This window comes from Lissotriton vulgaris, chromosome 9 (genome assembly GCF_964263255.1).
Source record: "Lissotriton vulgaris chromosome 9, aLisVul1.2, whole genome shotgun sequence".
Classification (NCBI taxonomy): Eukaryota; Metazoa; Chordata; class Amphibia; order Caudata; family Salamandridae; genus Lissotriton; species Lissotriton vulgaris.
Genome location: NC_141697.1, coordinates 867,237,764 through 867,263,579, shown reverse-complemented (window position 1 = coordinate 867,263,579; position 25,816 = coordinate 867,237,764). Strand labels below are relative to the sequence as shown.

General features: G+C 42.6%; 1 protein-coding gene across 2 annotated transcripts in view; it reads right to left on the bottom strand.

Moving 5' to 3' along the window:
* LOC147692390 (cytochrome P450 2C11-like) overlaps positions 1–25,816 on the bottom strand; it is a 335,016-nt gene that overhangs the window by 199,199 nt on the left and 110,001 nt on the right. Inside the window, exon 1 of one of the 2 annotated variants that reach the window (XM_086938612.1) lies at positions 3,888–3,970. The exons of the other annotated variant lie outside the window; for it this stretch is intronic. The gene's annotated coding sequence lies outside the window, so the exon portion shown is untranslated. Of the gene's footprint in view, positions 1–3,887; positions 3,971–25,816 lie in introns of those variants that run through there. 2 annotated transcript variants of the gene reach the window in all.

Here is a 25,816-nt window from a genome sequence, read left to right as displayed (position 1 = left end):
CCTTTAAGATTATCCAAAATAGCTCCTGTTTTAGTACACTGTTCATACCAGTGTAGGGTGTGAGAGCACTTTACATCACACATAAACTATGCCGAGACAATGAATCATACGTGTGTAAATAAGTCTGTAGGAAATATTACATAAAACAATGAGGATTACAAGGTTGAGGAAGCACGTTATCCATACCAGTAGGCAGTATATTTTAAGAGTGATTGGTTTTAAGAAACACAAATTTAGGATTTAAAACACTGTTTGGCTTGGCTATTCTAATGAGATTGTATTACTGTACAAATCAACACTAGGATAATGAAAGACTGGGGACAAAACGTAACATTCTAATCTATACCATGGAGTTTTTTATATCCAGCTCTTTAACCCCTCCCCTGCTGGTGACGGAACCACTCCATCATCAGCCGCGGTCGCGCTGTGCTCATGACGGAGTGGTTCCGTCACGGCCCGCTCGGAACGCCTGCGCGGCCCGGATTCCGTGCCTGCGCTGAGCGTTCCATTGAGCGGGCGGGGCCGTGACGGAACCGCTCCGTCATGAGCACAGCGCAAACGCGGCTGGTGACGGAGCGGTTCCGTCACCAGCATGCGCCCGCCGCGCGGCCCCCCCGCCCCCTTAGCACTGCGGCGGAATAGCCGCTGCAGTGAAGGGGTTAATGACAGTTCATAGGTCACTTTGGTATATTACTTGGGATTGGTATTTATGAATAGTAAGTAACAAAAGGATCTCTGTGAAAAAAACAGAAACCCACTGAGATATCCACATAAATACAGTTCTGTGATCTGCATGGTACATGTTCTTTGCAGAAGGCACATTAACCCTGTGAGCTACAGTCAAAGCTGCCACTAGACAAAATTCGGATATCTCTCCAGTAGGAACATAACTTTTAATCACCAGCGGTATTTTGACATTTTTACTGTTGCCTGAACCCTGCTGAAACACACAATGAATTCTGGTGCAGCAGACGCTTTCAAACCAAGTTCTTTTCTAGCACTGTGTCCCCCAACTAGGCACCCCTGAACTCAGCGCTAGGTGCTCATTGCCCTAAAAGTTTGTTCGGCGCCAAGCTGTTGGTCTCACAAAACAAGATGCATATGTTTTAGACTTCCAATTGGTAACAAAAAGTCAGCGAGCCTCCCTGCACGGTACTTACGGGTGCCCCCTCCGGGCTCAATCAGGAGCTCTCCGGCCAGAGTGCAGTGTCGAGGGGGCCCCTTGGAGCTAGGGGCTCCCCCCCCCACCGCGTGGGCTGCGGGGGCCTGTGTTAAGTCCCTGGTACGTGCCCAAAATCATGTAAGAATTCTATTGTTATTGTCTGACCTTCTCACAATGCTGCTGACAACTGACAGCTGCTTCAAAGCAATTGTTGGCAGGACAAAACATACATAAATGTAACTCCTACATCTGAGTTTCCGGCCTGCAGTAAACATGAGTCTCCCTCCCTCAAGGGATGAGTTATAGCAAGGTCACTGAGGGGTCCCTCGCACCAGAAGCACAGTGGAGTAAGTGACAGGCAGTGAGAGGCCCATTGCTCTGGCACGAATGTGTCAATTTTATTTGGATGTGTGCTTTGAGCTCAGTGCCCTGCCTGTGCTCCCACATACTCCCTGCTCCCAGGTTCAGTAATCTTGATAAAATAAACACATGATTCACCGGTACAGGAACCAATAATTCTGCCTCCTAACTGACAGAGCAATTGTTAGGGGGGATGTTCCACCCCATGCACTCCTCCTGAATCTACACCCCCGCCCCCAGCCAATGCTAATCTTTGTTATAAATTCATGGTCTCACTTCCAAGAGGCCTGCGCCGCCGAAGTGTCACTTTGCCTCATATTGCTGAATAGCAATTTTCTACTTTTATGAGTGCTGCCGAATACAGCACACGTAGAAGTAACAAATTGCCATTATTGATTGTTTATGTGCAGGAAGGGAAACCTTCCTGTACATACACTATGATCCCTTCAATGCAGATACCCTCCCACTATGGCACCAGGGTTTCAGTGTTGGAGCTAGGCAGCTATTTTTTAACACAAGGAAAAACACAGGGGTGCGCCTTATGGCACATCCCTGCACTTTTGAAATGACGCAGCCCAGTGCTGCCAAACTTGCAGCAGCACTGCACTGTGCCTGTTCCTTGTACGTATGTCCCTGTATGTTCTCATGTTTGTTTTTCAATGCCTTAGTGTATAGTCCATTATTATGGTGTCCAATGTATAAAGATTGGAGTAGCACATTGTGTAATGGGGAATACAAGCCATATCATATTTGCTGATGATGACAGTGAATCCCAATTACATTGTATGGTTCTTTGGCAGTAAGTTGAAACTTTTAAAATAAATATTGAAGTACATTCTTGTTCTTTTAAAAATAAGTGGGAGTAATTGGTTAGCTCTTTTCTTAGGATGCGGTGAAGAGCTTCAATTGTAACCAACAAAGCACTGATTTTTCGAGAGATCCCAAACTCATTTGTGTGGACCCCTGGAATCTTTACCAAGGGTTTTGCTACTTGATGGAACAGGTCCAATGGTAACTGAAGAATAGCTCATAGCTCTTAACAACTGAATTCACTTTTGGTCTCTAAACATCAAAAGTATTGGAGGCTTTTGTGTGAAGAACATTTTGGAACAGAAGGCTGCTTTTAATGATTACTTATCCACTCTAAATAACATAAAACGTTGGTTACCTATTTTGCTGGTTCTTTTCATCAGCACAGAGTAAATCTACCTAGGTTAAATCACAGGTTAGGAAGCATAAGCTGTCTTGTATACAGAGTAACAGGCTTAAATGTGCTTTAGAACTGCACATCCAATGAAGTGAGTGGTAATGCCAACCTTGTCTAAATGAAGTCTTGATAATAAGATACATCTGTCAACTTTTTGATAGAAATTAAAGAATGGGCAGTGAGAAATGATGGACATGTTATGCAAACTTCCTTGTGCCTCAGCTATTTGAGAAAAGTCTTTGGTCTCATTCCCTCTTTATATTATGGAGCACCAAATTGATGTCATTAGGGTGCAAAATATAATGGGAGGTGATACAAATGTAACCATAAATTGACAGCATTGGGCAAAACAAAGAGTGACTTTCCAAGTTAGATTGAGGCCTTGGTGGAGCTCGCGGAGTTCAAGCCTGCGGAATTCTGCAATTACCGAAAAACTCCCTGAAATTCTGCGGAGTTCCCTGTCCTGGCGGGTGAATTGATGCAATCCTTGATCATAAAATATTGACTACATGGTTTAAGAGCTATTCTACACTTCTACACCACATGTTGCCAGTAGAGGGTAAAATTGAGCTAAAAATAAATTGCAAAATTATTCTTTAAAGCAATCATCTTCTTGCTACTCTCTACGCTCTTGCTCGGAGTAACATATTTATTTTGTAAATGTTCCTGATATAAATTTGCTGCCAAGCACAATGACATCTTTATAAAGCGCATTTAAAAAAAACTGGCTTTTCATTCAAGGACAACAGGCTCACAGCAGTCATTGCAAAGCAAACAGCATGGCTGCAATCTGATCTCTGTGTGTTTGGCAGGTCAGAGTTTCATAGGTGCATCAGTATAACAGGGCCAGGTTAAAAGTCTTTTATTTCACGTTATGCAGTCCGAGAGAGCCGGGCAGCAAGAAAGCTGTTTTCAATGCTTTTTCTCGGAAGACATTTAAGAAATCAAACACCTGTGGGCACTGGGCAAATCAGGGACTATTCCAATCCACCCCAAATTACATTCTCCGATGTCATACCAGAGAGAATAAATTCTGCTCTATGACTTCCCTTGATCTGGGCTGTGCTGCATGCTGAGCACCCTGAAATTTGTAACACACAAAGCATAATCAATCATCAATCAATCATTAAATCAGGGAATTGTAAGCACACTACTCACCTGTGATGGTCTCAAGGCAATGGGGGGTTGGCAGATATGTTTAGCCGAAGAGCAGCTAGGTCTAGAGAGTCTTCCTGAAGGTGTTCAGGGAAAGGGTGCATCTGATGTCCACCGGTAGCCTACAGTACCATGCCGATAAAGGTGTAACACAGCCTATATTCTACGGCATGACGCACACCAAATTGTGGCCAACATTGTGACACCTGCCATGCACACCATACAGTGCACTATATCTTGCATCCTGAACCGTGTCATACGGGCTTCCATGAAAAGAGAGCAGGTCCCCTGTTTTCCACAGTTTGGTTGCCCAAAGTATGCAGGAAATCAACATGGTTTCATTTCTAATAAAGCCTTGGCAGAGATAGGGTCGTGGCCTGCAGACAGCTGGGCAGACAGGAGTACAGGGCGAGTTGGCAGGGATGAGGACACGCAGTACTTGCAGTCTGCTGACTCACACGGTGGGAGGGCAGGTGCTAGCAAGCTACTTCTGGATTTTGCAAAGGGCACACTTTTGTTTAATGTAGTGTAAATATTACACAAAAGCAGCAAGGTAAACACTGGCCAAAATCTCGACCTAGTATTCCACTGCACCAAACAGGGCACTGGGACTAGGAGGATGATGATTTGCTAAAGCATTTAAAGAGGCATGCTTTACTAAATGAAAAATAGCAGTGGCAAAGGCACGTGGCGCAGGGTTATCATTATCTCAATGCTGGTCTGTGGCGCTTACTGGAGGTACCTGGTGGGCTAGTTGGCCCCCAGGGACCCTCAGAATTCAAGACGATTAGTCCTCCATCTTAAAACCCGGCCAGGGACAGGGTTTCATAGTTGTGACGGGAGAGGGCGGGCCTTATGTGACATGTGTGTAATTATCAATCACTCCGCCAAAACTCAAGCACTTATAAATTCACCATGCACTCTCCATTCAGCACTCTAATTATCATAGGTAGTCCTCAGGGGGTTGTAGTGCTATATCTGTTAGTGCCTGGGTCATTCCATAAGTACATGGTTAGTGACTGGATGATTAGAGAACTGCATAGAGAGTACATGGTGAATTTATAAGTGCTAGGGTATTGGAGCAGTGATTGGATAAGTACTCGGTGCTGACAAGGTGATTGGAAGAGTGCTCACTGAGTGACAGGGGGAATGCTGGAGTGCATAGTTACTGCTCTGGCGATTGTAGCAGTGAATGTATTATTGCCTGGGACATTCCAAGAGTATATGTGTACTTACAAATTCACCATGCACTCTCGTTGCAGCACTCTAATCATCCAGTTACTACCCAAGTACTCATGCAATTGCCCAGGCACTAACTCATGCAGTACTACAATCCCAAAAGTACTACCCATGCAGTCCAGCAATCCCCCTGTTACTCCATGTGCACTCTTCATGCAATGGCATAGGCACTAATACACTCACTGCTACAATCCCCAGAACAGTACTTATGCACTCCAGCATTCCCCTTTTCACTTTGTGAGCACTCTTCTAATCACCCTGTCAGCACCCTATTCTTAACCAATCACTGTGCCACTACCCAAGCACTTATAAATTCACCATGTAGTATCTGTGCATCACTCTAATCATCCAGTCACTAACCATGTGTTTATGCAATGACCCAGACACTAACAGATGTGATGCTACAATCCCATGACGACTACCTCTGCAGTCCAGTAATCTGCCTGTCACTACCTATGCACTCCTCCAATCACCCAGTCAGCAAAATTTACTTTTTCAATCAGTCCGCCAAAACCCAAGCACTTATAAATTCACTGTGTACTCTCCTTACAGTACTGTAATCATCCAGTCACTACCCATACACTGATGCAATGGCACAGGCACTAACACATGCACTGCTACAATCCCCGGAGCACATCCGATGAAGATCTCTAACCACACACACACAACTGATTGACTCCTCCAATTACCCAGGTAATACCCATGCACTCCAGAAATGGGTTAGTCACTACCCATGCACTCTTCCAATCACCCAGCCAGCACTATGTACTTATCCAATCACTCTGCCAAAACACAAGCAGTTATAAAATCACCATGCACTGTCCTTGCAGCACTCTTATCACACAGTCACTACCCATGTATTCATGCAATGATCCAGTCACTAACACATGCACTGCTGCAATCCCCTGAGGACTACCTATGCAGTCCAGTAATTTCTCTGGTACTACCAATGCAGTCCTCCAATCACCCAGCCAGTCCTATGTCCTTAGCTAATCACTGCACCAAAACCCAAGCACTTATATATTCACCATGCTCTCTCCTCGCAGTACTCTTATCATCCGGTCACTACCCATGTAGTCATGCAATGATCCAGGCACTAACACATGCACTACTACAATCCCATGCAGTCCTCTAACCACCTACACACTTCTCATTTGCTCCTTCAATTTCCCTGGTAGTACCCATGCAGTCCAGCAATCCCCTGTCACTTCCCATGCACTCCTCCAGTCACTCAGCCACTACTAAGTACTAATCCATGAACTCTGCAATACCCAAGCACCTATAAATTCACTCAGGACCTCTCCTTGCAGTGTTCTAGTGTTTCAGTCACTAGCTATCTACTCCGTGAGCACTCTTATAATCACCCTGTCAGCACCGTATACTTATCCAATCACTGTGCCAATACCCAAGCACTTATAAATTCACCATGTAGTATCTTGCATGGCGAGGGCGAGGGCACAGATTATAGTTATTTTAGGGCACAAGTTGTAGTTACTTGAGATTAGTATAAAGTGTGAATTTCAGTGATTTTGTACATTTAAAAGGCTATGTTATCGTGAAATTATCACCAAACTATAAAGTTACCTTAGCCTTTGTTTTTTCCAGTGGATTTCTATGGTTTTTAAATATAAATTAATTTCTTTTACCATACATATAGCCAACCGCATGCAGTACATAGTGCCTGGCCTGTAGCCAGGCCCTGTGACCAACACCCCGGAGGTAGCCAACCCCAAGCTGTAGCCCCCATTCATTTTAATTTCTTTTATGGTGTCACCAGGGCCTTTTTATGTCTTGGGAAGAAGTACTATGCAGCCCGTCTCTCATTTGGTTTCCATTTTGGCACGAGGGATGGGGTCACCAGAGCCTAATGAGGCTCGAAAAGAAGGGATGCTCTGCGTACCCTTCATTTACACCTATGCCCCAGGGATCGGGTGCTTGGGGCTTTTAAAGTTCGGGGAGCAAACCCAAACTGCTGAGTCCTGAGTCATAAGATGGAGCCGCCACATCGTTGTTTTCCCCATTCATTTTTCCAGAGGAACTGTAGGCATGGCTACAGTCCAAACCCTTCAATAGATTTATATCACATTTGGCACAAAGCTAGATTTTTTGTCCAGAAAGAGGGCTTATTGTGATTTTTTCTAAATGTGTTGGGTAGGTTTTGAGCAATTCATGCTAAAACAATTGTATATATTGTGCGGCTAAGGATCCGCATAGGACTTGGGACTCAGTGTTGAGTCTAAGTATGGGCAAATTTTTCGAATCAGCAGTTCGCAAATTCACGCGAGATCGCAAAAAAATCTGCGAATTCGCGGATTTCCCTGCAAAATCGTGGATTCTTTTGCGATTTTGCACCACCGCTAGTGTGTGGGGGGGCAAACGTACGGGCTTCTATGCGAGTTAACATGCTTCTTCTGTGTATAAAAGGACAGGCACCGATCTGAGCAGCATATGAGGAGAAAGAAGCTTGTGGTCACAGGAACTGCACGGGGATAGAGCTCGTGAAAGTCAAGGATGCAAAGGCCTCCATCAAGCATCATAGCTATTTTTCAACTGTAGATATGGGGAGAACACACACCTGCCCAGCCTCGACAAAGCACACATTTATTTGGGGCTGATTAACTTTGGCATCACGCTGAAGGGCGCCGGGGGCCCTCGAGTGAGCTCTCCATCGTAGTGGCTAAATGGCGGGAAGACGGTGCACACCGCTAGTGTAGGTGGGGTGGGGGCAAACGGGGGGGCTTCTAAGCGAGTTCACATGCCTCTTGTGTGTATAAAAGGACAGGCACCGATCAGAGCAGCAGATCCGGGGAGAAAGAAGCTCGTGGCAACAGGAACTGCACGGGGATAGAGCTCATGAAAGACAAGGATGCAAAGGCCTCCATCAAGCATCATAGCTAATTTTCGACAGTAGATATTGGGAGAACACACACCTGCCCAGCCTCGACAAAGCGCACAATTTTTTTGGGCTGATTAACTTTGCCATCACGCTGAAGGGCGCCGGGGTCCCTCGAGTGAGCTGTCCATCATAGTGGCTAAAGGGCGGGAAGACGGTGCACACCACTAGTGTGTGTGGGGGGGGCAAACGGGCGGGCTTCTATGCGAGTTCACATGCCTCTTCTGTGTATAAAAGGACAAGCACCGATCAGAGCAGCAGATGAGGAGAAAGAAGCTTGTGGTCACAGGAACTGCACGGGGATAGAGCTCGTGAAAGTCAAGGATGCAAAGGCCTCCATCAAGCATCATAGCTAATTTTCGACGGTAGATATGGGGAGAACACACACCTGCCCAGCCTCGACAAAGCGCACATTTATTTGGGGCTGATTAACTTTGCCATCGCGCTGAAGGGAGCCGGGGTCCCTCGAGTGAGCTGTCCATCATAGTGGCTAAATGGCGGGAAGATGGTGCACACTGCTAGTGTAGGGGGGTGGGGGCAAACGGGGGGGCTTCTATGCGAGTTCACATGCCTCTTGTGTGTATAAAAGGACAGGCACCGATCAGAGCAGCAGATCCGGGGAGAAAGAAGCTCGTGGTCACAGGAACTGCACGGGGATAGAGCTCGTGAAAGTCAAGGATGCAAAGGCCTCCATCAAGCATCATAGCAAATTTTCGACGGTAGATATGGGGAGAACACACACCTGCCCAGCCTCGACAAAGCGCACATTTTTTTTGGGCTGATTAACTTTGCCATCACGCTGAAGGGTGCCGGGGTCCCTCGAGTGAGCTGTCCATCATAGTGGCTAAAGGGCGGGAAGATGGTGCACACCACTAGTGTGAGTGTGGGGGGGCAAACGAGCGGGCTTCTATGCGAGTTCACATGCCTCTTCTGTGTATAAAAGGACAGGCACCGATCAGAGCAGCAGATGAGGAGAAAGAAGCTTGTGGTAACAGGAACTGCACAGGGATAGAGCTCGTGAAAGTCAAGGATGCAAAGGCCTCCATCAAGCATCATAGCTGATTTTCTACTGTAGATATGGGGAAAACACACACCTGCCTAGCCTCGACAAAGCGCAAATTTTTTATGGGCTGATTAACTTTGCCATCGTGCTGAAGGGCGCCGGGGTCCCTCGAGTGAGCTGTCCATCATAGTGGCTAAAGGGCCGGAAGACGGTGCACACCACTAGTGTGTGGGGGGGCAACCGGGGGGTGGGGGGCTTCTATGCGAGTTCACATGCCTCTTGCGTGTATAAAAGGACAGGCACCGATCAGAGCAGCAGATGGGGAGAAAGAAACTCGTGGTCACAGGAACTACACAGGGATAGAGCTTGTGAAAGTCAAGGATGCAAAGGCCTCCATCAAGCATCATAGCTCATTTTCGACTGTAGATATGGGGAGAACACACACCTGCCCAGCCTCGACAAAACGCACATTTCTTTTGGGCTGATTAAGGCGTTACTGAATTTGACCTTCAACTCAGGCACCTGCTTTATCTATATTTGTAAGTGCTTCCTGCAGGAGCCTCGTTGTCTACTTGTAAATATTCTCTGGCCCTGCTACGAGGGTCAGAGCAGGGTCAGAGAATAGTTGCAAGTAGTGAAGGAGGCACCGCTCAGGAAGCACTTACAGGTTTACAGCAGGTGCCCAAGTTGAAGTTAATTTCTTTGTAACCATTTTGTAAATGGTTACAAAGAAATTAGCTTCAACTTGGGCACCTGCTGTAACCCTGTAAGTGCTTCCTGAGCAAAATTCGCCCCGCTCGTGAATTCGCGGATTTTGCCACGATTTCGCACGATTCGCGGATCGCGAAATCACGGAAAATCCGCAAATTTGCGAGCGGAACTAATTTTTCACCCATACTTAGTTGAGTCACACCAAAAACATTTGAAAAAAGACACAAGGGGGCAAGATAGGGATACTCTGACCCTCTAGGCCTGGGGGTTGGGTCCCAGAGGGATTCCTCCTGGGGCCAAAATATTTTCTTTTAAATGTTGCCACAAACTTACAGTAGATGCACAAATCAGCATTTCAAAACATACCCCCCAGGGCGGGCAAAAGCCCAGAAGGGTGGCGTATATGTTTTATTTAGAGGAAGGAGTGCAGGTGGTACCCCTACTGTAAGCATCTAAGCGGACCCGGGGATTCCATCCACCCATGACTGATATCTTGCTAAAGGAGAGGAGGGCATGGCCCGCTTCCCTGAGACTAAAAAGGTTCTGGGGACCCCATCCTGAGGGCCATCAAACAAATTAGGTGTAGGGGGTATGCAGACCCTCACCCAAGCGTAAAAAAGACCTTGGGTTGGGGTCCATTTAATAGAGATAATTTTAATAAAGGGGACTGCGCCTCACCACCCACCTCTACAGGCCTTCAGGGACCCCATCCTTTGGGGCTGCAAGTCTCTAGATAGGGACGGGACAATGTGACGACCCTCCCAGAGTCAATCCATGGCCGAGGGGACCCCATCCCTTGGGCGGAGTCAAGAACATTGTCTCCAAGTCCTGGGACATTGTCTTTTCCCAATATGAGTGGGCGGGCAGAGATAGGGTAATGTTTGCCCACCTGGTGGGCACACAAAGCAGCTCTTCCCACACCTTGTCTCTAAGAGGACCTGGAGATCACATTATTTCAATAAAGGAGAGGGGGCCATGTGGATCCCTTCCAGAACCCTTTTATGGCCTTGGGGGACACAGGGACCAACTCTGGGTATGTGTGCTGAGTTACTCTTTTATATATAAACAAAACAATGAATAGTCCTTCACAGGCAAGTAAAGAGGCATGGGCAGAAGTGCAAGGTCCAAAACCAGAAACAAAGCAAACGCAGGAAAAGTCAAAACAATGGCATAGGAACACTGAGCAAAGGACAGAGGAAACTATAATGGCTGAACTGACATCTCAGCTAACAGTAAATAACCTTTTTCAAGAAGGAACTTACGGAAACAGAGGAGTAAGTCTTATGGTTGGAGCTTTCCTTCTGCCAGGGATGCCATTAGATCATGCAAAAATATGAGTCGACATATGTAAGGAAGCTTGAAAGCTGAAATTATCCAAGGTAAATGACTTGAAGAAATAAAAAAGGACTGTACAGACAGCAATCTATCAAATGCGCAAATAATCGAATGTACTAATTGGGGACAGAGAAACACTGCATATCCTGTATGCTATAAGTGAATCTGGGGTAGAAAGAAGAACTATGGAGCACTGTGACCCTGTTGATCCACTATTGGTAACAGACATACCCTCTTCTTATGGTATTGACACAGGGGCCACAAGTGAGAACAGGTTTAGACTGCAATCCAAATATATCCCACAAGCACTGAGACTACGTACACATTTTCTGTTAAATTGACGCCAATTACATACTTAAACTTAGCAATAAGGTCTCTAATAGACACAATACGAGTAAAGAGCAATGGGAAGCAGTAATGGCATTACAGAAAGATCAAAGCCTAGTAATAAAACCTTCTGATGAGCGGGAAAGTAGTCCTGATGGACAGAGAGGAGTATGCCAGAGATCCCCACAGGCAACTAGGCAACACTGCATGCTAGACTAAAGTTAAGACATATCTAGAAGAATTACAATCTATGTATTTATACCTCTTGCAGGGTTGGTACAACAGCCAACTTTTAAATTGGGATGAACTACAATTCCTCTAGAATTACACACCCATGACTCCAATATTTGCTTCACAAAGTGCACAGGTGTCTGGTGTATCCTCTGGGACATCTCCTTGAGAACACTTCAACTTATGTTGACCATTTACTGTTTCCTTTTGTAATCCGCCAAAACTCCTATGTCAGGGATACTAAGGATTTAATACAAAAGTACAGAACCTCCATTAGGGGAGAGAGTGTTGGATGGTTTGTTTGGATGTAAAGAGCCTGTACATGAATATCAGACATACTGATTATCAGGAGCCCAAAAACCTTCAAAGGAGCAAAATGATGATAGTTCCCAACGCCACTCTCAATCCACTCCGCCAATCAATAATGTGAGTTGGCAGGAGGCCACCAAGGAGGAAAGGGGATGGGGATAAGAAGAGACTGCCTGGTCCACCCTAACCTTCTTCCTTCTGGGTATTGCTCTCACTCTTCTGCCTGGCTATGCTGTCTGTATGCACTAATTAGTTGTTGCGGTCAGTAGACTAAAAGGGAACATAACACATATATATATTAAGCATTTTGTTGAGCTATTAGTAACTTAACTCTAGTTTAGCATATGTGTATGGTTACCTACCCAGAGAGGATCAGGAAAGTCCCCTCTTCTGTGGTAGTATATGTATTTCTTAGATCTGTGTAAGCTTAGTAGATAAATCTTTTTTTTCTCTTTCATTTCAGGAATTAAGTTAAAGAACAAACACAAGGAGCGAATTCTATCTAGAACAAGGTAAGTTACTTCATACTGGGATTTTGTTCTTTAAATGGACTCAAACAATTTGTACTGTATTTTTATACTTAAAATGCGAAAGATACACTTAGCTTGTAGTAAGAAGCTATAGAAACGATGCAGCAGTAAGGAGTTTTGAAGACGACTGGAAACACTGCTCTTTTTTGGTTTCACAAAGAGCTCAGGATGCACTGGAACACCTTCTCACATTTACTACTGCATAGCAGAGACATTAATCTCTGTTCAGGAATAACTGCTCTCATTTTCTTTTTAACAGCTGTGAAGCGAAGACACTAATCTCAGTACAAGCTACATCGGGAATTTATTAAACTAAACACTTCAGTGAACTGGCAAGGAAACCAATGTAAAACAATTTTTAAATGTAGGCAGGAGCCTTTTAGAAACATAAACTTAACTCAAGATTACCAACCAATTTTTATTTACTTTTCAACAGGAGATTTCTCTGAGGAGGGAGAGCTATTAGAGTTTGCCAGCTGCTGAGGTAAGAAACTAATCTCAACTCAGACACTGCCCAGTTACTTCAAGGCACACTACAGTGAATAGATGGGAAACTAGTAACCGCCCACACCCAAACGAGGAGACTCCCTAAAAGCACACTAGTCTACAGCAGCATAACATAAATAATCTCAGGACACGAAGTAAACTAAATGATGCCCACACCCAATGTTTCTACCCTCACTAAGCTAACTAACTAACATGCCGGAGCTTAAATAAATACTTCCTATAAGGTAAATTGCCTCAGTGAAGTGCACAGAGTGAAATTCTTGCATCACGAACATTCCACTCTATATTCAATCTGAGCTTCTGGAGAGAAACCCTAAAAACACTAGACCGGGGTTTCCAATGTGCATTTTGGCAGCTGTGTTGGAGTTCCTCTTCCTCCACTTTATTCTCCAGTTATTTGATTTAACCCCTTTTGTAGGTGAAAGGGGATCCTTGAAAAAGGGTTGCACTAACTGTTTTAGCCCTGAGTCTTAGGGTCTTGTGGAAAGTCCTGGCATTGATGATCTGATTGCCTGCAAATATTTTCTTCGGGACCAGAAGCATTAATGTTTTGGAACACACACATATGATTCTGAGGATGAAAGATTTACTTGTCTGAGAACTTTTTTATGTTTGAGAATGAATTGTTTAAACAGATCAAGGGACCTGCAATGGGCACCTGATTCACCCCCAGTTAGACCAATTTGGCGATGGGCTGGTGGGAGGAGCAGGTGCTCTGGAACAGCGACCTGGCGCAATGGACAGAGAAAATCAGTGTCTGGCTTAGATATATAGATGATGTTTTCTTTGTTTGGGATGGTAATCATACCAAATTTAACACCTTTGAACTAGCCCTGAATGGAAACAATGTGAATTTAAAGTTCACTATGCAGTACAGTCAGAGTGCCATTGATTTCCTAGATATAAGTTTCACTATTGTTGATGGGGCTTTAAACACAGAATTGTTAAAAAAAAACAGCACGTAACTCAATCCTACGTGCATCCTACATGCCAGTTATATCAGCCCGCTAGGAATAAACACCAATAAGGAATTACATTTGCATCTTGAAAGAAGTTGCAAAGATGAGCTTCCCACAATGAATACAGTATTAGTGTTTTGTTTGTAATTTATAGATTGTTTTTATTGGGGTGAAACGAAATCTGAATGTAATGTTGTGGAATTATGTAGGACATAACATGAACATCAAAGTTTGATATTTTTAGAATAATAATGACAGTTTTTGCATGTTTAACCTTTTGCATCAGTGTTTTTCATGCTTACAGTAATATGTATATATATTCCCATACAGGGCATTGCGGCGGAGTGTGCCAAAGACCTAAGATTATCCATGCATAGACAGTTAATCTGGACAAGAGAGGTGTACTGCTTAGCCATGGAAGCTTTCTGCTTTGGGTGAGATGAGTAAAGAGTGTTAGGGCTACTGATAGCTTTGTGTAGGCATAGGATACATTTGTGTGTGTATGGGTAAGCTAATCTCATCCGACTACAATATCCCCTTTGATTATGTACTAAGAAATTATGATTTATTGGGACCAACTGCCTGAGTATGCATTTGGGTACTTTACCTCAAACATTTTCAGGTGAAACAAGTCTGTATTTGAATTTTGCACTAACACAAAGACTGTTACCCCATCAGTGATGATTTATGAAATGTTGTATAGCCAACAAGATTATATTGGACTCTTAACCCACCAACCACCATTTTTCTTTTACTTAACATATCAAGGAAGCATGGACCATGTAGTAACCTGGCAAATTTCAGCAGACATTGTGCGATCTTACAAAAAACCCACATGTCACATACATGTATAGTATTTATTGGGATGCACAGTAAGATCTTTTCCTTTTGTTATTGATTTACAGAAAGTTAATGAAATACTGATTTTATTTTTACTTTTAATGTGCTTTCATGTTAAAAATATACAATTTCTCACCCGATTCTCAGTTAAAAGATGAGCCACTCCAAATTTAGCATCATTCCAAATCTTTTTACTCCAGCAGAAAACAAATGACTTTCGACCAACACAAAGTCTTGATCACATGACCACAGGGCCACCCAGTACACTTTAAAACGGCGTCACACAGGAAGTAATGTAAATCAAGATAGTGAAAAGACTGATAATTTTTCAACATGAAAGCACGATGAAAGCAAAAATCAAATCAGTATTAAGCCTGGGCGGAGTTTGCAGAGTTCCTCTTACAAAACTCATATTGCACTATGCGGAGCTCCGTGAGCAGTGAAGTGCATTAGATAATTGTCTTTTGCAGTGATTTTAAGTACCAGGTCCTCGTCAGCACTGTGCAATCATTGCGAACAGCACCATGCACAGCGCAAGGGGGTGCTGCTTTCTTTCAGCCTCTTGAGTACATTTTTACTCGAGTAGCAGCTTTCTCAGTGCGAACGGACTGTTTCTCAACACTAGCCATCACAAGCATATGCGACCACTCGCAATGAGAAATCTGACTGCCCGCATTGAGTAATCTCAACGAAAGCTTGATTTTCCACGCTTGCGCTCACCAACTTAATGTTGACGATCGTGAACGAGGAAAAATCTCACTGGGAGGTGGATTTTCCTCACTCACGCTCGCCAACTTGACGTTGACCAATGCGAGTGAGGAAAAAAACTCTGCTTCACTACGTGAAGCAGAGTTTTTCCGAACTCCGCCGGCTACCCATAACGCAGAGTGCAGAAAACTCTACAAACTCTAGTTCACCACCCAGACTTAATCAGTATTTCATTAACTTTCGGTCAATTAATAGACCATCAAAATTGAGATAATCAATAATAAATAAAAAGATCTCACTGTGCATAACTTTGTACACTATGTATGTGACATGTAGTTTTTTAAGTTAATACATATATATAGTTTCTGTGACAAAAATATACATAAATAACACTTGGCTGGAAACACTCAGGACTGCCGCACCTCACATGGCGGCATGAGGGTGGTCTCACAAATATGAGACAGGATTTCCCGAAGGGGAGAGAGAGACTTGCTCACTTGTGGGGTTGTTTTCTAGTAATTCATTTCTTTAAAGACAAACGCGTTTCAGCAGTTATGCCTTTTTCCAATGTCGTTGGAAAAAGTCATAACTGCCAAAACACATTTGTCTTTAAATTAAATTAAATTTAGCAAGGTCTGTAGAGCTAGGTCTAGCTAGGTCTAAGAATCTTGAATTGATATATATATATATATATATCGGCCTCTGGTGCGAGCTTAGCCCCGAGCGAAACTGAATCCGACGACAGTGCCTCAGGTGCAAAGCAAGGGGATCTGGGGCAATTAACTCTGGCCGAAGAAATGGAATATATCAGATAACAGAGGAAATCGACATTACGCCTGAGGATTCAAAGCGCCGCAATGAACAAAGGAGGAATACAAGGAGACGACAGAGGCACAAATGCGCAATCAGGAAGAGGGAAAGCACAGAAAAACCGCTTTTGGAAAAAGAAAAACTGAAACATGTTAACACCATAGTAAATCTAACAGATATAGTTTTAAATGAAGCGGAAAAACAACTAATGTCCCTAGGGCTATCATTTTGCCCTGAAAGCAATTTTAACTACTGCAATACCCACATAGACGTTTTCAAGTTCATCAGGAAAATCAAGTTACGAAAGTATTATGCAATTAAAAACCAGTTGCATAACAGGACAGAAAACGCAAGCAAAAATCAAACAGAACAGTGCGGGTTACAAGCCAGCGGAGTTGGACTTATGCGAACACTGCATGATTTAAAACATGACAATCCAGGTACAAGCAGCACTCAAGAAGTAGCTGAAAGTGAGGAAATTAACAGCACACGCACCCTGAAAAGCCCTTTCAAATCGGGGTCAACGTTTATTCCCAGCATGCCACGAGATGCTATAGACATCTATTCTGATCGCATTACAGATGAACTTAAGAAACTACAGGTAACCACCAAGAAATCATTCAAGCGACCAAACGTGCACATGAAGCAATATTCCGACCTTATGAAACAATTAAAAAATAGGCGTTTCACTCTAAGAATGAAACGCCTGTACCTGGTAGGCCTATTGTTTCTTCTATTAGAAGTACATTTGAGAACACCTCCAAATATATAGATTTCTTTCTTCAAGAATTAGTGACTGCTTTACCAGCGTACTTAAAAGACACTACCAAATTTTTACAACTTCTGAGTAATTGTGATGGTCTGACAATATGTTGTTCTTAACTATGGACATATCTAGTCTTTATACCAGTATTGCTCATAATGATGGCATGCGAGCTGTTAATTTTTATCTAAACAAAAGACCAATTGAAATGCACAGACACAACCAGATGCTTATGAAAATGATAGACAGGTGTTTACACAATAACATATTTATGTTTGACAACTCTGTCTTTAAGCAACTTAGGGGTGTGGCAATGGGGGTATGTTTTCCCCCAGCTACGCGGGGCTGCACGTTGGCTGGTGGGAGGAACATGTCCTCAAAGCACAACACGCAATTGCTTGGAACAACCATATTGTGCAATACTGGAGGTACATGGATGATGTTTTCATCATTTAGCGGGGATGCACAACAGGCTATGGAGTTTGTAAGTAACATCAATGTGAACAAATTAAATCTTCAGTTCACTGCTAGCATAAATGCTAACACAACGAATTTCCTTAATGTCCAAGTCCAGATACGGGAAGGTATAAAACCAGCCTTCATAGCAAGAGTACCTCAGGGAACACGATACTCCACGCCGGCAGTTTTCATCCCCAACATACTATAGCCAGTATCTCCTATGGGGAATTTTTAAGGATACACAGGGCGTGAAGCACTGTTGAAGCAAGGCAGCACCATCAACAGGAGGCCAAGAACAGGCTTAAGGCGAGGGGGCTACAATTCTGATTGCTTAGACGCAGCAATAGCCAAAGTAAATATATTAGATCGCTCCTCCCTGTTAGACCCTGATAGGATCTCCACTACCACCGCGGAGAGACAGAATAACACCGATCAGATTAGACTGATTACTAGCTATAGTAGACAGGCGAAAGCAATAACCAAAATAGTAAGAAGAGAATGGCCTAATATTCTGACAGACCAAGTTCTTAAGGAAGTGATACCTAAGAGCCCCACCATTACATTCAGAAGAGCGTATTCCATGCGTAATGATATGGTGACAAGTAGTCCAGAAACAAGACATACAAGCAGCTGGTTAACCTCACGCAAAGGCTTTTTCACATGCAGCTCTTGCAGAGCGTTCAAATTTGGGGTCAACACTACATCGTATCTGACTCCCTTCTCCGAAACCCCGGTACATCTCAGAGCACACTACATCTGCCGCACAGAATTCGCTGTCTATGTACTAAGGTGCAGTTGCGATTTGTCCTATGTGGGCAGTACCAAACTGCAAGCACACATGCGAATATTGCAACACCTAAGAGCCATAGTGAACTCAGATCCGGCATATCCGGTGGCTCGGCATTTTAAGAACGCCCATAACAACGATCTGAGTCATTTGCAATATTTCGTCATTGATGCTGTACCACCAAACAAAAAGGGAGGTAATAGGGAGAAGAGTCTTAGACAGCTTGAGTCAAAATACATAGTTAATTTGAATAGCAAAGCACCAGCAGGCTTGAACACTGAGGAAGATTTGCCTAATTGTTTCTGAGTACCCATTATGTTGTGTCACTTCATGTCTCTGATATTTAAATGGACTACGTCATCACCAGTTAGTGATCTACGCAATTTAGTAGTTCAGTCCCCATAAGTAAGCACCAGTTACAATTAATAGTCTACAGTTTCCTACGTCCTCTTATCCCTTCGGGGGTGCCTTCCACCTGTTTCGGCATAGGCACCATAGATCCAATAGCGATCGGCTGATGGCTGTATTATTTTTCTATGTAGGCTTTACTAGCACTAAGAACCAGAATTTATATTTTTTGTAAAGCACTTTATATCACATTAGGGTGATCCACTGGGTAACGCCACATGAACAGCACAATGGGTAATTATATGATTTGACTTTCAAATGTTACATTATACAATAAATTAGGGAAGCACAAGTTAACAGCATATCACTATTAGCCCTGACGTTTCAATTTTAGTATTTGTACAGATAAAATGTTGGCAAGATATGTTGGTATAATTTGGAAACATGTGGGAAAAGAATTTTAATGATTACTCCGTAGGCATGAATATATTAATAGAACACATTTTGCACTTTTCACTAATGTCGGACACAGCGCGTCTTTGAGATTTGTTGCACTGCTGCTAGAGAATGATTTGATTCATATATACCCTCCAGTTTTCATCAATTAAGATTGGCCCTTTTTATACATAGGATATGAATTAGTATATAAATATGTGTAAATATATGAATTTCAGCCAACTGTATTTTTACCCATAACAAACTTGGGGTTTTAATCCAATATTTTGAACATATTTATCAAGGTTCCTTTTTTGATTTTGATTATGTTTTCGAATTGAATATGAAATTTCATCTTGGGCATATGATATAACTAATATGAAGGGGGTTAATTCCTAACATTGTTCAGGGTTTTAAATTGTAAGTTTCAATGTATTAACAAGCAGTGCAAATACATGCTATATGGCAGATAGACATGACAAGATGGCGATGTCTGATAACAGTTATTGCATTTTGAAAGTCCATGTCCGCTTTCTATTACCATGCTGTTGCTGTGTTTTTTGGTGCCACTGGCGGTTTTATAATGCACTGTTTAGCCTCCTTGTTTGACAAGTGAGCAAGGACACAGCCTCGTGTACGAAACGTGTCTTGAGGCATGCACCATTCCATGTATATTTGAATAAATGAAGAAATTAAAATCTGAGTTTAGCTCATTATCGTGTTCGTGTTCCTGTTAAAGTGCACCAAGGCACTTGGAAGTTGCGTAATTGATATATATATATATATATATATATATATATATATATATATATATATATATATATATATATATATATATATATATATATATATATATATATATATATATATATATATATTACCTACTGGCGGTCGCCAGTAGGTAGTTATAGTTAGGACCTAGTTTCCATAGGAAATCCACAACATTCTATAGGGAATAACTTTGGCGCCGGTTGATGAATCTTCGCGAATTTCTCAAAGAAGATGGCCCGCTCCGCTCCGCTTCTTCCCTGAAAGTTTTGGGGGGATTTGTCAAGTGGGGGCTGAGAAAAAATGGGGGTCCCAAAACGTGTTTTCCCCATGTTATTTTTCATAGGACGATTAGACACGGCTACAGCCCGAACGGCTGAACGGAATTACACCAAATTTGGCAGAGAGGTTAGACTTCAGTTCACAGATTACCCTTTTGCTTAACTGGTGTAAATCCCTCCAGTAGTTCCTTGAGAAAATCAAAAGAAAAAATATATATAACTATAAGCGCGCACCGTACGCGCACGGGTCCGCATACTGTGCGCGCACCGTACGTGTACCGTACATGTACGAACCTTTGCGTGCGCGAGCTGCATGCTGATTGGCTGCCAATGTCTGTCATCACTCTAAAACAGAAATTGTTGGCAGCCATCTTGTGCCTCGGTAGACTGAGGCACAAGAAAGCAGAAAAGCAAACCTCTAGAACTCAAAAAGGGGGCAGGGTAGAAGCACCCTGACCCCCTAGGCCTGCTCAGGGGGTCCCACAAAGACCCCCAAGGCAAAACATTTTTTTTTTTAAATCGCGGGGTGCGTACGGTGCGCGCACGGGTCCGCGTACGTACGCGTACGGTATGCATACGGTGCGCGTACTCTCTGAGAAAGCTGCATGCTCATTGGCTGTCAACACTCCAAACCAGGAAGTGTTGGTAGCCAACTTGTGCTCAGGAGACCGAGGCACAAGAAAGCAGAAAAACAAACGTGTAGAACACAAAAAGGGGGCAGGGTAGAAACAGCCTGACCCCCTAGGCCTGCCAAGGACCCCCAAGGCCCAATTTTTTTTTAACCCGGCATGTTTGTTAAAAAATTTCCCCCCAGGGGACCAAATCGCGGGGGCATAGTGATAAAGAAGTGTAGGGGGTGCTCAATCCCCCCACACTGCCCCGCGGACCGCCGCCCTCTGGGGCAAAGCAATGCAGCCCCCTGGCGCATACTGGAGGTTCCAGGTGGGCTAGTTGGCCCCCAGGGACCCCCAGTATGCAAGGGGAATTAGTTACCCCTCTGCAAACACGCCCGGGGGCTGCGTTGCAGAGACGTGTAAAAAAGGGTGTGGCCTCATTACACCTCTCTGCAATGTAGCCCACTGGCGCGTACTGGAGGTTCCAGGTGGGCTAGTTGGCCCCCAGGGACCCCCAGTATGCAAGGGGAATTAGTTCCCCCTCTGCAAACACGCCCGGGGGCTGAGTTGCAGAGAGTTGTAAAAAAGGGTGTGGCCTCATTACACCTCTCTGCAATGCAGTCCCCTGGTGCACACTGGAGATTCCAGGTGGGCTAGTTACCCCCCAGGGACCCCTAGTATGCAAGGGGAATTAGTTCCCCCTCTGCAAAGGCGCCCGGGGGCTGAGTTGCAGAGAGGTTTAAAAAAGGGTGTGGCCTCATTACACCTCTCTGCAATGTAGCCCCCAGGCGCATACTGGAGGTTCCAGGTGGGCTAGTTGGCCCCCAGGGACCCCCAGTATACAAGGGGAATTAGTTCCCCCTCTGCAAACGCGCCAGGGGGCTGCGTTGCAGAGAGGCGTAAAAACATTTTTTTTCAATTTACATTAAAAATATGTAATGTAATTTAAAAAATAAAATATCTAAAAATAAATAATGTAAAATAATGTAGTAAATCAGTAATAACAATTAATACATTTAAAAATTATCATTTACAAAACCATTGAAATTCACTGAAAAAAACATAGGTTTCAGCCACGTTATAGTTAGGCATTACCATTTAAAAAAAACTTTGAAATTCACTTAAAAAACCGTAGGTTTCAGCCACGTTATAGTTAGGAATTACCATTTCATGAGTGATGTAATATGTAACGTCATCAGCAGTGCATTGCAGGCGCGCGAGTTATAGTTAGCTGAAATAACTGTAACAGGGGAATTTCAAGGGTTTTGTATGAGTAAAATGACCAGCTAACTATAACTGGTGTGAAACCTATGGTTTTTTTCAGTGAATTTCAAAGGTTTTTAAAATGCTAATTCCTAACTATAACTTGTGTGAAACCTATGGATTTTTTAGTGAATTTGCAAGGTTATTTAAATGCTAATTCCTAACTATAACGTGGCTGAAACCTATGTTTTTTTCAGTGAATATATATATATATATATTGCATCAGCTTCTTCTCCTACGAGTTCCGTAGATAAAGACACGGCACAACAACAGATAGCTTTCTCCACTGTTTTATTTACACACCATGTGCAAAGAAAAGTGCATCTAAAGGACGGTCTACGCGTTTCGGCTCCTGCCTTCAACTGGACCATAGAGTCCCTTGGTCTAGACCTTATTTAAATACAGTGCTGTGTATAAGTACCCTCTACCATTTCCATGGTCATCTAGACCTTCAACCCTGCACAGTCAATTCTCGACTAGTACATACTCGTAGCCATTTTGTGAGTATTTACAATTATCGTGAAGTACGTTTGTAAAACCATTTACCATAATCAAAAATAAAGTATTTACAATCTCACAATTATCAACTTATTCTGATTGTTTTCTATATATAGTGCACTAATAACCATTTTAGTTCATTTCAGTGAAGTCATCGTTTTATACTTAATAAAGGGGAGGTAAACTCCAATTTCAATATTGTAATTAGTTTCTCCATTTTTCAACCAAAATGCAAATAAGAGTAAGAATGAAAGTAAAGGGGTTTCCTAAATGTATGCATAGAATTCCAAATTATGATCGATATTCAAATCTACTATTTACAGTTATATACATTTTTCGGTCATTTTCCACCCTTAACTCATCTTGTTTGATTCTTAGGATGTTTGAGAACATAATACCTGTGAAGTACTTTATCAAAAAAACGTTCTCTATCCCTTTGGGCATCAATTGGTTGTTGATTCTTACCTTCCCCAATTATTTCTTATATATATATATATAAATATATAAAAATGTCGCTTGTCAGACTGTGTAGTCATGTGATCAAGGCCTCTGTGACGGCCGAAACGCTTCTTGACTTTTTGAAAAGGGAAATAAAATAATGCTATCACAAACTGGGCCCACGCTTGTGATTTCGCGCTGAAGCTGATCTGCGAGGTATTGCGGATATCTTACCTACTGGTGATAGCCAGAAGGCATATATAGTTAGGACCTAGCTACCATAGGAAATCCGCAACATTCTATTGGGAATAACTTTGGCGCCGGTTGAGGAATTTGCGTGTACTTTTTCCCAAATTTTGGCCATTTCTGCTGCGCTCCTTCCCTGAAAGTTTCGGGGGGATTCGTGAAGTGGGGGCTGAGAAAAAAGGGGGGTCCCAAAACGTGTTTTCCCCATGTTAATTTCCATAGGATGTTCTGACAAGTCTACAGCTCGAACCGCTGAACGGAATTACACCAAACTTGGCAAAATTGTAGGGACTGGTACGCAGAAGTGCCTTTGCTATATTTGGTGAAAATTGCTCCAGTGGTTTTTATGAAAATTAACTTCAAAAACACATATATATCTGGGCGGAGCCTAACCTCACATCTCATGTTGAGATCTGCACTTCATCCAAGAAGTGTTGGCAGCCACCTTGGGACCAATATACATGATAGCACATCATTAAAAAGCATTGTAGTTAATAGAGGGTTTTAGGACTTTAGTTACATTATAAATAATTTCTTGATGGTACCATACTCATTTTAGGAATTGTGGTGTGTTCTAAGGTGATTTTACCATCTGAAAAAGCCTTCTGCTGGGATATCATGAATCATGTTTGGAAGAAAACTATTATCTCATGCTTTTCCCACAGTGGTTTGGAAGGGGATCTATAAGCTAAACTGAAAGCATATTTTCTGTAAATTCACATTATCTTTCTCAGTCATGTGAGAATGAAGTCTGACATTCTCAGTAAAACATGTACATACAACAAGGACAGAGACTGTCAGTTGATTCCTTTGTGTTCTACTGCAGCCTCCTAGAGTATTCTAAAGAACAACTAGAGTGCTAACAGTCCTACGTATTACAAAGGTATGGCACACCTGAAGCCATCTTGATTGGAATGAAGTGGTAACTCTTAAAACATTTAATTTATTGTAGAAAGTATGATTAGTGCTGCAGAAAGAAAAAATAGGGCACATTTTGAGTGACTTCTCAAATCCTCTTCTATTTCATTAAAGAATTCTGACATGCAGTCTCCCAAGATGGCCACCAGAGACAAAAGAGCCCAAATGTAGCCCAAATATCACCCAGATGTAGCCCAAGTATAACCCAATGAAAGAATGTCCCAGAGTGTTCTAAAGAACAACTAGAGCGCTAACAGTCTTACTTATGACAAAAGTATGGCACACCAGAAGCCATCTTGATTGGAATGAAGTGGTAAGTCTGAAAACATTTAATTTAAAAAGGAACAAAATGAGGGGTTCATTTTGCCATAGAAAGTATGATTAGTGCTTCAGAAAGAAAAATTAGGGCACATTTTGAGTGACTTATCAAATCCTCTTCTGTTTCATTAAAACATTCTGACATGCAGTCTCCCAAGATGGCCACCAGAGACAAAAGAGCCCAAATGTAGCCCAAATACTACCCAGATGTAGCCCAAGTATGTCCCAATGACAGAATGTCCCAGAGTGTTCTAAAGAACAACTAGAGCACTAACAGTCTTACTTATGAAAAAAAGTATGGCACACCTGAAGCCATCTTGATTGGAAGAAAGTGGTAACTCCTAAAACATTTAATTTAAAAAGGAACACAATTAGGGGGTATATGTTGCCATAGAAAGTATGATTAGTGCTGCAGAAAGAAAAATTAGGGCACATTTTGAGTGACTTCTCAAAACCTCTTCAATTTCATTGAAACATTCTGACAAGCAGTCTCCCAAGATGGCCACCAGAGACAAAAGCGCCCAAAAGTAGCCCAAATATCACCCAGATGTAGCCCAAGTATAGCCCAATGACAGAATGTCCCAGAGTGTTCTAAAGAATAACTAGAGCGCTAACAGTCTTACTTATGACAAAAGTATGGCACACCAGAAGCCATCTTGATTGGAATGAAGTGGTAAGTCTGAAAACATTTAATTTAAAAAGGAACAAAATGAGGGGGTTAATTTTGCCATAGAAAGTATGATTAGTGCTTCAGAAAGAAAAATTAGGGCATATTTTGAGTGACTTCTCAAATCCTCTTCTATTTCATTAAAAAAATTCTGACATGCAGACTGAAACATGCAATTTGAATACCAGCAGCAGACTTCCCTGGTGAGCAGTATCTTTACTACAGTCATCTAATGAGCAACTAGAGTGCTACCATTCAGAATTTATGTGTGACACATCTGAATGCCTTCTTGATGGAACCAAAGTAAACAAGCATTGAAAATGCAATAGATCTCACCCTCATTTAAGTTAAAGCCATTCTGTTTGTAATGAGGTGGGTTTTTAGCTTTGCTTTTGTTAGTGTTTTTAAAACTTTCATGTAATTAACATGCATATGTATGCATATATGTATATGTATGCATGCATTTATATTTGTATTTATATAGATATGCAGATTATATATGTTTATATATGTATGTATATATTTATACACATACATATATATATAAATGCATATGCATATATATGTATATATATATGTGTATATGTGTGCGTGTAGAGAGAGGTAGAGAGGTAGAGGTAGAGAGGTAGAGGTAGAGAGGTAGAGGTAGAGAGGTAGAGACTAGTAGAGAGAGGTATAGAGGTAGAGAGTAGAGAGTGAGTAATAGAGAGTTGAGAGTGAGTAGTAG